Source organism: Stenella coeruleoalba (genome assembly GCF_951394435.1).
Source record: "Stenella coeruleoalba genome assembly, chromosome: 1".
In the NCBI taxonomy this organism is placed as follows: Eukaryota; Metazoa; Chordata; class Mammalia; order Artiodactyla; family Delphinidae; genus Stenella; species Stenella coeruleoalba.
In genome coordinates, this window is record NC_137169.1 from 138,655,761 (window position 1) to 138,669,874 (window position 14,114).

The 14,114-nt window shown below is 37.5% G+C and overlaps 1 protein-coding gene across 7 annotated transcripts in view; it reads right to left on the reverse strand.

The window, feature by feature from the left end:
* Positions 1-14,114, reverse strand: part of ESRRG (estrogen related receptor gamma) — a 588,258-nt gene that overhangs the window by 61,417 nt on the left and 512,727 nt on the right. The gene's annotated exons all lie outside the window — the stretch shown is intronic.

Here is a 14,114-nt window from a genome sequence, read left to right on the forward strand (position 1 = left end):
TCAAATAAAGAGAAGATTACTTGGGAGTAAGAGAGAGGTGAGAGATTCGCTTTGTGGTCTTAGATTGTACCTTAATTGATAAGACAGTATTAACATTATCCACTAATAAATTCACAACCAAGTAATTCATTGTACATATTTTCATATTTCTCAAACTGTCCAGAAAATAGATTTGGTTTAACAGGATCCTCAGTATTGTTAATTTACTGAAGGCCCTCTCAGAGCCTTTAACATGCAACTAATAGAACTCTCAGAGGGAGATACAGCCTATGCAATGTTTAGCAAACCAGTTTAACCAAGGATCCTGTTTTGGGAACATTTGTTAATATCATGTGGAACAGGTGAGTTGTGGTGTAACTGAATTATATGAAACAGTCTGGGAAAGGCTGATCTATTTCTATGTGAATCCTGAAGGTGAATATATATACTCATACGTTAAAGATGACTATCAATCCATGAGCTAAAGAAACACGTAACTTTTCATATTACTACTACTTTAAGAGTTGACCTCCTTTGAGTGATACACACAAACACACACTTGGTTCTAGATAAACCCTGAAATGTCAAACTGAAACATCAGAGCAGAGTTTAAGTGATATCAGGAGGCAACTTCAAGAGCAAGTAAGTAGGTTCAGACAAACAAATATCAAAAAACGAAGAGCTTAGGTAGAGTCTCTAAGTATTCAGTGAAAATAGAATGCTTGTGAATCATGAAGAAACATTTCTTGACTGCTGCTTTTAGAGCAATTTTGCACCTAGAGTTCCATTCCTTCGTTTATCTAATTTCTAATGTTCTATTTTTATTGTGTTTATATTTAATTTACTAAAGTTTAACACCTTCCCCCTTTCCCCCCCTTTAGTCGTGTTTTGCCTTTTTTCATTGCTTTCTTTCTCCAGGATATTTTTCCAGTTTAGATAATGTGGTCACATTTTGTCTGTTCATCTGAGATCCATTCAAATTTGTTTCATTATAAGAATTTAAAATTTTCCATTATAAGAGTTTAGAAAATTAAAAGCATATATAACTAAAAGTGGTACCATAACACATTTGGCATCCAGCTCCAACCCAATGTGAACATTAATGTGATATGGTTAGAGGTGTGAAGAGAAGGCAGGATGAAACAAACAGAGACAGAGAAAGACAATGACAGACGAAGGCTAAAAAAAGGAGGAAACATTTAAAAATAACTCTGAAATTGTTAGAACCAAGAAAGCCTGACATACACACACTACTATATATAAAACAGATAATCAACAAGGACCTACTGTACAGCACAGGGAACTCTACTCATACTAATACTCATAGGTAATGACCTATATGAGAAAAGAATCTAAAAAAGAGTGGATATATGTATATGCATAACTGATTTACTTTGCTGTACAGCAGAACTAATTCAACACTGTAAATCAACTATACTCCAATAAAAATTTTAAAAATTAAAAAGAAAAAGGAACCAAAAAAGCTCACAGAATGCATCTTGATTAGGTTTGTAGACTCCAAACTTTGCTTTTGGTGTCTGTCAGGGCATGAGTTCACCATGAGCAATATAGCCTCACATGCTCAAATACTGAACAATACACTGCGTATTTTCCAACACAGGAGTCAGAGCTGGTGAGTTTCTGACAATGGATTTCGTCCATCCTGAAGGCCTATGGAAGAGGATTGTGGCTGAAAGACCGGATTCAAGGTCTTGGCTGGACACAATTCTGACATACTTGTATCACACTAAAGCCACCAATCAGCTTAGCCAACTGGCCCAAGTTTATGGGAGAAGTGCAACACTGAAAACTAGTTATTAAATATCATGAAGAAAAAAATACATATACTTGATTGACAGAATTTTTATTATGCATTATGGGATATGTTTTGTATTTGTAGGAATATATCCTTTAAGTATTGTGAAATAATTTTATTACTGTACATTTCCTTTCAACTGTGAACAATGAATTACTGAAATGTTCATATTAGTTTTACGTGCTCCTCCAAAATCTACAGGAGTGTTCTCTTACGTTCATTCTCACTTTCTCTTTCTCCTTTTCCCTCTTTTTCTTGCTTTCTTCCCTCCCTCTCACCTCCTTTCAGTGTGTGGGTAGATAAACTACTATCCATCCATCCATCCATCCATCCCATCTACGTATCTATCCAGTTTCTAAATATTCAAGTACTTTTTTACAAAAGCCATGACTTAACGCTTTCTTACTTCCTAAAATAAAGATCAGTTGGACAAAGCATTCTTTTATGATTTATAACTTTATGTATATGGTACTCAGTAGATGACTGTAGAGGGACAAAAATAGATATTAATACTACATAATTAATAATTAGTACAATTATGTAGCGAAAGTTGATGGGCAGTCAATATACAGAAAAATTGTTCCTGCCAAGTTTAGATAACAATTAATGGTAAAAATTTCTAGAGTCGATATATTTAAAAAGATCATAATAACTTTTATGTGAAAGTTTTATTCCCATTTTAGGGGGTTAAAAGTAGACAAATATCAACAATTTCAAGTAAAAAATATTTATACTGCTTTTAACCTCCTTTCAAAATCTGGAAAATCTTCTTTTTATGCATCTTCTAGAGACTTGATGATGATGATAATGATTTAGTTTAGCTGACTTCATACTCAGTGAAATGTTTGAACTCAAATCCTAGTAACACACCTGCAACTACTTCTACATCATACTAAAATCATTCATCAATTTATTCAGTTCTGTTGGAGAAAAAAACATAGTCAGTAAAACCAGTTTTTTTTCCCCCCAAGGACAATCATATAACACGGAAATACACAAGTGACATAGGTTTCAAAGTTAAATCAGCCCAAACTATGTGTTCAAACATGTGGACCCAGCTTCTTTATCTGTGCATCTTTGAAAATAAACAGATTTATTCATCTGAGTCATAATAATATATGCACTGAAACTTCAATAATGTTATTTTAAAGGGTCTGATAAAACAATACTATACAGATATCATTAAGAAGTCTATTTTCACATATATACGCTACTATGTATAAAATAGATAACTAATGAGAACCTACTCTATAGCACAGGGAACTCTACTTGGTGCTCTGTGGTGACCTAAGTGGGAAGGAAATCCAAAAAAGAGGGGATATATGTATATGTATAGCTGATTCACTTTGCTGTACAGCAGAAACTGGCACAGCAGTGTAAAGCAACTATATGCCAATAAATAAATTTAAAAATAAAAGAAGTCTATTTTCAGTATATTTCTAGTTTTAAAGTTTTTCCAGAAAAATGTTTCCAACTGTAATAATATAATAATTTATTCCTAAATATTATATGAGGAACATGGAAAAAAATAAAGCATAGTTTGCAAATCAGAATGGTTTCTTTCTGGCTCTTTCATTAACAAGCTCTGTAAATTTTGTTGAGTTCCTTAACCTGTTTGCTTTTCCAAATATAAGATGGATATTAAGACAATAACCTCCCTGGTGTTTTGCTGTAATGATCCAATTATATTAATATAAGGTACTAATATATTTGGATATTATACTAATGTACTAATATATGTGGATATTACAAATGCATTATTAAATATCTTATAAACCTTAAAATACCAATTGAAATATTGCTATATTATTTATTGAAATATATTTTGCATCGTGATCATTTATTGAAAATCTACCCCCATGGAGTGTGACAGTCTACTCTGCCTCAATTCTGTAGGTAAACAGATTTGAGGTATGACTGAATGGTAAGATAATACAAAGGATGAAACCCAAATAATGACATTATTTGATGTCTAAGTGATTACAGAAATATTTGGTATCCCATTCTATTTGCTGTTCACCCCGTCACTAATAATATCATTTGGAATTTATTTTAGAACACATACAGGAGCCAACCCAAAGTCTATCAAAAAGAAAAATGCTATCTTTGAGTTTAGCTAGAAACACACAATACAAAGTTAAGTAGAGAATTGATAATTATCCAATTAACCTAATACATTTCATTTAAAAGTCTCTACTTTCAGCAGAAACAAACAAAAAAAACACAACAGTATTTACGATCAGGACCTGGAAAATCCAGATTTGCCATAAACAAACATCAATCTAATCCAAATAGTTCCACTTACAATGGCAAAGCCTGTCTCTCTACATCTTTACAATCTTAAATACAAACAGTTTCTGTTTGGACTCCACTTGTAAACCAGTTTTGAAAAAGTTTAAAAAGAAGATTTCTCCCAGTAAATAAGATACCCACAATGTTCAGTGTTTGACAGGATTTGAAGTTAATTAAGGCAACTGGATTTTCTATTCATGTGGAGACTGCCATTACCCCTTTCATTTTTTAAATAAAAAATTTTAATATTTACATTACCTACCAAACAGAACGTTTCACATTCCTTTTTCTGTCAAGTACTGCATGTGCCTACATTGCCACAAGGGAATCACAAATCTCATAAGTTGTCAGAATTTACAAAATTGAGAAAACAGGAATAGGACAAGAAGGAAAAAACAAAACAAAACAAAAAAAACGCTATGAGGCACCTAAATGCCAAAAGAAGTGAAACAGTTCAGCACAAGGCCTTCTTAGGTCAGCTAATTTTAAGTCTACATTTTAGGCCCAAATGCAAATTTTTAAAATATTATATAGTCCAAAGACAAAAGTATTTTTCACACTTTTAATAGCACAAAGTCATTTCATAGGATAATTAAAGATCTCCCCTTCAGAGAATTACACAAGGCTATCCTAGCCTACTTTGCTAAATTAAAGACAAGGCTTTTTATAATATTGTTCTTAAACAAAGGTTTGCTAAAAACGTTGATTACATAGACCCCTGGAATACTTAAGAAAGATGCAAATAGTCAAATTAAAGTAATGATAATTTTTTAAAAGATAGTGAAATAATATTTTAAAAGATTAATGACTTTAGGGGCTTCCCTGGTGGCACAGTGGTTGAGAGTCCGCCTGCAAATGCAGGAGACACGGGTTCGTGCCCCGGTCCGGGAAAATCCCACATGCCGCGCAGAGCGGCTGGGCCCGTGAGCCATGGCCGCTGAGCCTGCGCGTCCGGAGCCTGTGCTCTGCAACGGGAGAGCCCACAACAGTGAGAGGCTCGCGTACCGCAAAAAAAAAAAAAAAGATTAGTGACTTTAATGACAACTAAATAGTTGGATTATTGAAATGTTATCCAACATGATTTGTACTTCAGAATGAGGAGCTGCCTGGGAAAGTAAAGCTTACGACACAAGAAGGTGAAGAGGGCGGGAACCTTCTCCTCCACGATGTCTCTGCTACTGCGGCTCCCTCTGCTGTGGAAGGGAATCCAGCTCTTTCCGTTCAGGAAAAGAAGTACCTAGAAGCACCCTTGAATTTGCCTGAGATTTCTGTGAGGGAACCATCATAAACAGAGGGTGGAGAAAACCCCTTTGAGGGGCTGTAGGAAAGGAAGCAAAGGCAGATCAGCAGTATCAAGACACAGTGGCGAGAAGTTTAGGGGCAGCCTGTGATGGGGTTCTTCCTCGTAACAGCGTCCTTACAGAGAGTACCAGTTTTACCTAGAGTATCTGTACATATTTATAGGTACCCCAGTAAAGGGATGAGTGAAAATTATTTGTACATTGACGCAGATACTCCAGGGAGAGTCTAACCATATTAAATTCTGGAGGATCATGAGAGACAATAAAACACACCGAGCCCTAGTTATCTTCTCTTACTATTATTGCCCTTTCTCAAAATAGACAGTGATACTGTCCAACATGGCTTCATGATTTCGTTCCTTTCTTCCTATCTCAGCAAACTTTTTTTTTTTTTTTTTTTTTTTTGCGGTACGCGGGCCTCTCACTGTTGTGGCCTCTTCCGTTGCGGAGCACAGGCTCCGGACGCGCAGGCTCAGCGGCCACGGCTCACTGGCCCAGCCGCTGCGCGGCATGTGGGATCCTCCCAGACCGGGGCACGAACCCGTGTCCCCTGCATCGGCAGGCGGACTCTCAACCACTGCGCCACCAGGGAAGCCCTCAGCAAACTTTTGACTCCCGATATCTGCATCTCCTTAACAAGCAATATCTTCATTGATAATGGAATGACTTAATCTCTGTATGAAGTGTCTTGGAATCAACCAAAACACCCATTAGTTACTGAGAGCTGCTTCTATTCCAGGCAATGGGTTAATTGTTTTACGTACATGAACACATTTAATACTTACAGCAATCCTATGAAGCAGGTGCTATTATCATCCCATTTTACGAATGAGGAAACTGGAACTGGGAAGAGGCTGAGCCAGGAGTGGCAGCTGGGGGCCACGGCTGCCGAGCCCACGTTCTCAGAGGACCACGGCTGCAGAGCCCACGTTCTCAAGCCCTATGTTTATACTGCTTCTCTGTCATCAAATTCTATTTTTGGAAAAGAGCATGTGGTATATACTCCAAAAGCAGAAGCACGGGCAGATAAAACGCAATTACTGTAGTAAACAATACTCGCAGCTTGACGGGGGGTGCATGTAAACAGCAAGGCAGAATGATGAGCTAGCAGGAGGAGAGAGGGATACTTTTACTCCACTGAAGGGCCAGGCATTTTGCATCTATGACTCTATAAAGCATCTCCACTTAGAAGAAGTTTACAGCTATGAGACTGTGGGTAAACCAAAAATGATAAAAAGATTCAGTCAGTCTGCTTTTTCTTGAGGCAGGGACCCAGAGATATTCATTTCCTCGCTCCTTGTTCCTCTTTAAGATGTCACTGAAATAAGACAAGGGCTGTCTTGCCAGGACCATGGAGGCAAAGCAACATTCTGGCTGAGTTTTACCGTTTAGAAGGAGACCCCGATGGCGGCTTTTCAGTTAGACACCTTGACGAATGGTTACATTTACTTCCGCTGAAATAACATGACAACAATTCAGGAACTTTGGAAATAGCTTGGTTGCATGTGGAAGCACTATAAGATCTGCTGAAATAAAAGGGAAAAATCACACAGGGCGAGAAAATGCATATCCATTAGGTGGGCTTTTTTTTTTTTTTTTTAACTGAGTCCTCAGTCACGAAAAGAGATAAAAGCCAGGACTCACATTAAAGCTTCCTTGCTCTACAGATGAATTAACAATTAGCAAAGGGAAGTCTTTCGTTTTGGTCTCCTGGTAGCTATCTGGACTATTAAACATGTGAGGCTTGCATAGGAAATTACAAAGGCTTCCCCCTCTGTTTCAGATTCAAGCTGCATCCAAAATACATTTGTAGATTTCTGTGCACAGGACATAGCCACAAAGAAGTCCCTCCTTCTTTTTTTTTCAAGGTGTGATTCACTGCTCTTGGCTGGTTCTGAGGCGTATGTGCTAAATTTATAATCTGGCTGAGAGCCGAAATCAAAATCATAGAAAACTGAAAAAGACATAGTTTACAAAATATTTTGCAGGGAAAATATTATTCCACCAGGGGTCCAGTTGCTTCATCTGAAGCATGGAGCCCTAATCTGTGACACATAGAAGTACAAATTAGGTCATCTGCAACAGGTGACAAGTTTTAATTGAATGTCTTCTGTGTGCAATTCTGACAAAAGGTGAATAGAAATAAATGGGTCTTGGCAAGACGGCTCTGGGCCTTACAATACCCAATATCTCATTATTTTTAAACAGCTATCTATAAACTGATGCTGACAAGCCTTGAACCTTTTATTTCTGCTCAAGATGAGGTGGCTGTGAAGGGGTAAAAAAAAAAAAGGAAAGAAAAAGGGGCACCCAGAACATTACATTAAACATGCAATACCTACCATTATCACTTCCCCAGTGTAATTAAAGGAAATCTCCTATTCAAAAGGTACTATTTCTTACTTTGCTTGATGTCAGAGAGAAAGAGAAAGAGAGCGAGCGAGCGAGCTTGCTTGGCCTGTATTTGCTAAACATAGAGACTGCCTTTAAAGAAAAAAAAGAAAATCTTCCCTTTCTTTCTTTTTCGCCTGTGAAAAATTTCATAAACTGTTGAAAGAGATACTGCGGTGACTTAAACCTATCTGAACTCTATTTTGTCTGGTTACTGTTTAATACTGGTGACTCTTCCCTTTATCCTTTTCGAAACTGCCTTCTCATGTGAATAAAGTTGTGAATTAGCGGGTAAAGACAGGAAATGTGGTTGCACGTCACCATCAGGAAAAGTGATTCTACTAATTCACAATTAAATGTGACAGTGGCAGCAATAAGTTTAACACAATAATAACAGTAATAACGGTGCACAGCACCCCATGGGGATGCTCTGTAAACAGAAGCACAAATATTATTTATGCAAAATTCAATGCCCTGTAAAAATGAATTAAAAATGAAATCAACCAGGCTGGTTTATAAGTTGCGGGTTGAAAGTCATAGTCACTGTGTTTCATCCAGTGAAGAGGAATACAGCGGAGTCTAGTGAACAAAAAAACCACACGTGGATTTCAAAGAGAATATAAGTTGTGGGAGAAAAAAAAAAGGAAACAGGTGACAGAGAAAGATGGTGGTGAGTCTGGAGGTCATTTGGTTTTAGCATGTGTGATTCTAGATCACGTGGGCAACCAAAGTAGAGTTCAGCTCAAAAGAGAAGCTTATGGTCACTTTAGTAGGAGAAAACTTTAAGCCCTGGCCAATTGGTTAGGAACTCAGCACGGTTAATAAAAATGCATTACCAGACTCAAGCAGAAATTCCAAGAGCCAATTCTAAGATACCAAAGTGACATATGGTGTTTAATTAATATTTTTCTGGTGATTATGATTCTGCAAAGTTGAGACTGGAAATAAAGTAAATCTAGCAGAAAGAACATATGCCTGGGTCATGTGAAGAAAAGAATTGTACCAAAACCACAAAATACATAGGGAAAAAAATCAGTTCAATAGAGATCAAATGTGAACATAACATTAATGTGTACACGTCCAAATCTCATATCAGTGAGAAATTTTCTTGTGACACTCTGACGTTTATTTCTTATTTCTTGTGACACCGGCAGCAATAAATTTAATACAATAATAATAGTAATAACAATGCACAGCACTCCATGGGGATTCTCTGTGTAAACAGAAGCACAAAGAATATTTATGCAAAATTCAATGCCCTGTAAAAATGAATTAAATATGAAATTAAGCTGGTATTCAAGTAGCTGGAATGAGAGCCATAGTCACTGCATTACATTCAATGGAGAGGAACACAGTGGAGTCCAGTGGCCTCCCTGTAAGATTTTAGTGGAGTAAACAAGAAATGCCATGGACTGAATGTTTGTGTTCTCCAAAAATTCATATGTTGAAACTGAATCCCCAAGGGGATAGTATTTGGAGGTGAGGCCTTTGGGGTGATTAGGTTATGAAGGTGCAGCCCTCGTGATGGGGTTAGTGCCCTTATAAAGGAGTTCCCAGAGAGCTCCCAGGCCCTTCCCACCACGTGAGGACAGCAAGAAGGCTATCTATCAACCAGGAAACCCTCACTGAACTCTGAATCTGCCAGTGCCTTGATCGTGGACATCTCAGCCTCTAGAACTGTGAGAAATAAATTTCTTTATAAGCCACCCAGTCTATGGTATTCTGTTATAGCAGCCTGACTAGACTATAACAAGAAGAAATGAAGGAACATTTAAAAAAAAAAAAAAAGACTCAGCCATAAAAAACAATGAAATAATGCCATCTGCAGCAGCATGGATGGACCTAGAGATTATCATACTAAGTGAAGTAAGTCAGACAGAGAAAGACAGATACCATATGATATCACTTACACGTGGAATCTAAAATATGGCACCAATGAACATATCTAGGAAACAAAAACAGACTCACAGACATAGAGAACAGACTTGTGGCTGTCAAGGGGGAGGAGGGCAGGAGGGAAGCATTGGGAGTTTGGGATGAGCAGATGAAAACTATTGTATGCAGGATAGATAACAATGTCCTACTGTCTAGCACAGGGAACTATATTCAATATCCTGTGATAAACCGTATTAGAAAAGAATATGAAAAAGAATATGTATATATGTATAACTGAACCATTTTGCTGTACAGCAGAAATTAACACAACATTGTAAATCAGCTATACTTCATTAAAAATTTTTTAAAAAGGAGGACGTTTAGAGAGATACTCTACAATGGGTTGATTCAAGGTCTAATATGAAATAAAGAAAATACAATGGTTTCCACCCCCTTCTCATCCAAATCTATATACCATGGCTAACCTCCATTCATCTCCCAGCTGTGCTGCTGAGTATTTGTGAGGAAAGGTAATGGAGAAAAAGAAAAGAAAACCAAGAGAGAGCATGGGAGCATGGTCTAAGTCTTGTAGAAATGCAGACATGGAGAACACGGCATGGCAGATCCAGAACACACTCCCAGCTGCCTCGAGTCCACAAGAGCACATTTTCAAGCCAATTAAAATCCAGTTTTCCTCCCCCAAAGTTGACGAATCAGACTGTTGGGGAATTTAAGACCTTGTGAGAAAAACTAGGGTAGAATAATCATGAGTGGCAGTGATAATAAAAAAGCACTTATACATAAGTGATATATTCACTAAAATTAAAGACAAATATGAAAAGACTATCAATGACAGACACACTAAATAAGTCATGTTTCCTGTACAATTAATTTCCATTTATCATCCTTTGATCTCTTGAATATTTCTAGGATCTTCCTTCTAGCTGGTTTCAGCAAGACGACTATAAATTCAGTTTGAGTTGCTGTAGATAATAGGCATATGAAAAGACTTTTTAAAAAACATCTGCTTTGGGGCTTCGCTGGTGACGCAGTGGTTGAGAGTCCACCTGCTGATGCAGGGGACATGGGTTCGTGCCCCAGTCTGAGAAGATCCCACATGCCGCGGAGCAGCTGGGCCCGTGAACCATGGCCGCTGAGCCTGTGTGTCCGGAGCCTGTGCTCCGCAACGGGAGAGGCCACAACAGTGAGAGGCCCGCGTACCGCAAAAAAAAAAAAAAAATCTGGTTTTTAAACCAAACATTTAATGACACTCTTATGTTACTACTCTGAGCATCTTGGTTTTAATACGGTGCTACTCCAGGTTCATGCTTAACTGATATATAATGTTAAAGATTTGGTGGAGAGTTATACATAAGTAAATGTAAACATATCAAGATTTTCAGTCAAGAAAAATAACAATTAGGAAAGTGCTTATTCTGAGGCCAGAAAGAAAATTGTACATTTAAGTGCCGTGGCAAGGTGAGGTCCATAGGCTGTACTTTTATTCTTAAATTAGGATGTGTGAAGAGTGCGTAAAAAAAGAAAACACCAATGACATTTCCACACGCCAAACAGAGTGGGTCTTGGCTGGGGAAAGCCTGTATCTGTAGCAGGTCATAAATTTCCTGAAAGACTTCCCTGTGTGTAACTGTTACAGGAGGGGTTAGCTGGGAGATACTGCCAGGATGCTCGCAATGGTCCTCAAGGCCAGGAAGAATCTTGAAATCCTAAAGGCGCCAAGAAAAGAAAAACACGCTTTTCCAGCCACAAGGCAGCTCAAGGCTAGATGTTGGGAGTAAGTCTCTAAGTGTCACTGCCTCATAGAGAAGGAGGCAGAATTTCCCACGAAAAACTCCTTGCGGTATTCCAAGCCACATTTTCTTACTCTTTCCTGCCAACAGGCTTGCTCTCTATTTTTACAACATAATCTGGGTTAGGGACCTTCCTGGTGGCACAGTGGTTAAGAATCCGCCTGCCAATGCAGGGGACACGGGTTCGAGCCCTGGTCCAGGAAGATCCCACATGCCACGGAGCAACTAAGCCTGTGCTCCACAACTACTGAGCCTGCATTCTAGAGCCCGTGAGCCACAACTACTGAAGCCCGCGCACCTAGAACCCGTGCTTCGCAGCAAGAGAAGCCACCGCAACAAGAAGCCCGCACACCGCAACGAAGAGTAGCCCCCGCTCGCCACAACTAGAGAAAGCCTGAGTGCAGCAACGAAGACCCAACACAGCCAAAAATAAATAAATATATATATACTAAAAAAAAACCATAATCTGGGTTAAACTCAAACTTCCAAATATTTTATTTATTATGTATATTCATAATTCCACCACAAAAGTTGAGGGTTGAGGGCATGGTGATAAATGACACTCTAACTGAAATAGCTTCAAAGGATCAAAATACAGCCAGATGATTTTGACGTATATTTTAATTGCGTGTTGCTTTGTCATGGCCCATGCAGTGTATGCTACATGCCTGCCACATAGTAGACACTCAAGAATACTAAGTAAGTGAATAAATCAATTTACAACATGCTTTATAGCCATGTACTCATCAGGGTTTTTTTTGTTTTCCTTTGTTTGTTTTTCTTTTGATATTTCTAAATCTGGAATGTATACACAGAAAGATATGGACCTCTTGTCAATTCTCTCAGTAATTCTTGCTTATCATGTCTTTCTTAATGCACTAGTATATTGTAACTTTAGAAAGGTATAGAGAGCTTGAAGGTGACAAAACAGCAATGAAGTACTGAAGAAAAGAGCGTTGTTGAAAGGTAGGACATACGAATTTAATTTTTCAATATTCATCCTGGTAGTGTAAGAGGAAACAGCATTTGATTTGCTGGGAAAACCTCAAATAGATATTAAGAAAAATTTACTAATCAGAATTATATTTAGATACTAATTATTGAGCAAGCAAGACCAAGGTCTTGCTGGGAAATTTGATAAATGGAGAAAACCATTCTCCTTCCTAAACACTTTGATTACTCTCCTGCCTGGAAGCAGATGAATGAGTTTGATCACGTGTTGAGCTCTCTTCCAGTTCTAAGATTCTATGAATGAAATGGTGTACTTAAAAAGATGGAATTGACCCACAGATTCAGAGTACAACAACTGCCTTGGCAGTGGGAAACATCAACATACTTCATATCTTAAATCAGGAAGACCAAAGCCAACTGGATAGCATTAATGAACCAGAAGAGCAGAAAGCTTTCTGGCACAGGCCTCAGCCTTCCCCTCACACTGACCTTGGCCAAATGCATTTCCTTTTGTTCTTGACAACAATACAGCAAATAAAGTGCCCACGTTTGAAAAACGCTTCTAACTTATTACTGCATTAGGAAAAGATCAATGCCTGTTGCATATGGCTGTGGAGACTGAAGGATGGAAAATTAGGAACAGCCTTAGATTTGTGGGCATTTTACAACACAGAGACTAGATGATGCTAAGGAGAGGAGAATATGACCTAATAATGGAGATTTTGAAAACAAGCAATGAGTAGCTAATACCTAGGCTGTCACTTAGCTGAATTGCATCTGGAGTTTCAAAATAAAAAGGCATTTGGCTAAATAGGATCAGATTTCAGTAAATACACCACAACATAATGTTTCATCTCAACATCTACAGTCACCCTTTTTATCAGAAATTACAGTATATATACAAATATGCACACATATACAGAAACACATAGATACAGAAATAGATAAACACACACAAATTCTAAACCAATGATACATTGTTCAGTTTCTGTATCTTCCTGATAATGATTTGGCTGGCCAAATGATTCTGTGAGAATTACTTATTTGCAAGATTTTTCCATCCAAAGAAAACCCATGTTACGTGAGTTTATATTGATATTTATATCAGGAGTTGCAAATTCAAACAACTACTGCAATGTCAAGTGAATAAGTGAAATGGACTGTGTGTTTAAAAAGTTGGTAGCTATTTAGAAATTATCCTTTTATTTTATTTAGGCCTTCATTATATATGAGCATAACCTAAATGCATAATTGCTTCAGTTGTTCTATAGGCTATACTTTGAAATTCTATTTTAAACATGCTATTATCAAAAAAAAATGCTATTATCCACAGACACAGAAAACCAACTTATGGTTACCAAAGAGGAAAGGAGGTGGAGGGATAGATTAGGAGTTTGGGATTGACATACATGCACTACTGTATATAAAATAAATAACCAACAAGGACCTACTGTATAGCACAGGGTACTCTACTCAGTATTTTGTAATAACCTGTAAGGGAAAATAATCTGAAAAAGAATATTTATAAACGTATGTGTATAACTGAATCACTTTGCTATACACCTGAAACTAACATAACATTGTAAACCAATCATACTTCAATAAAAAAATTCTATTTAGTAGGGTTTTAGGTAAAATAATGTATAAAAATATTAGGATTCTCATTGAAAATCATTTCAAACAAGAGTAAAAAATGAA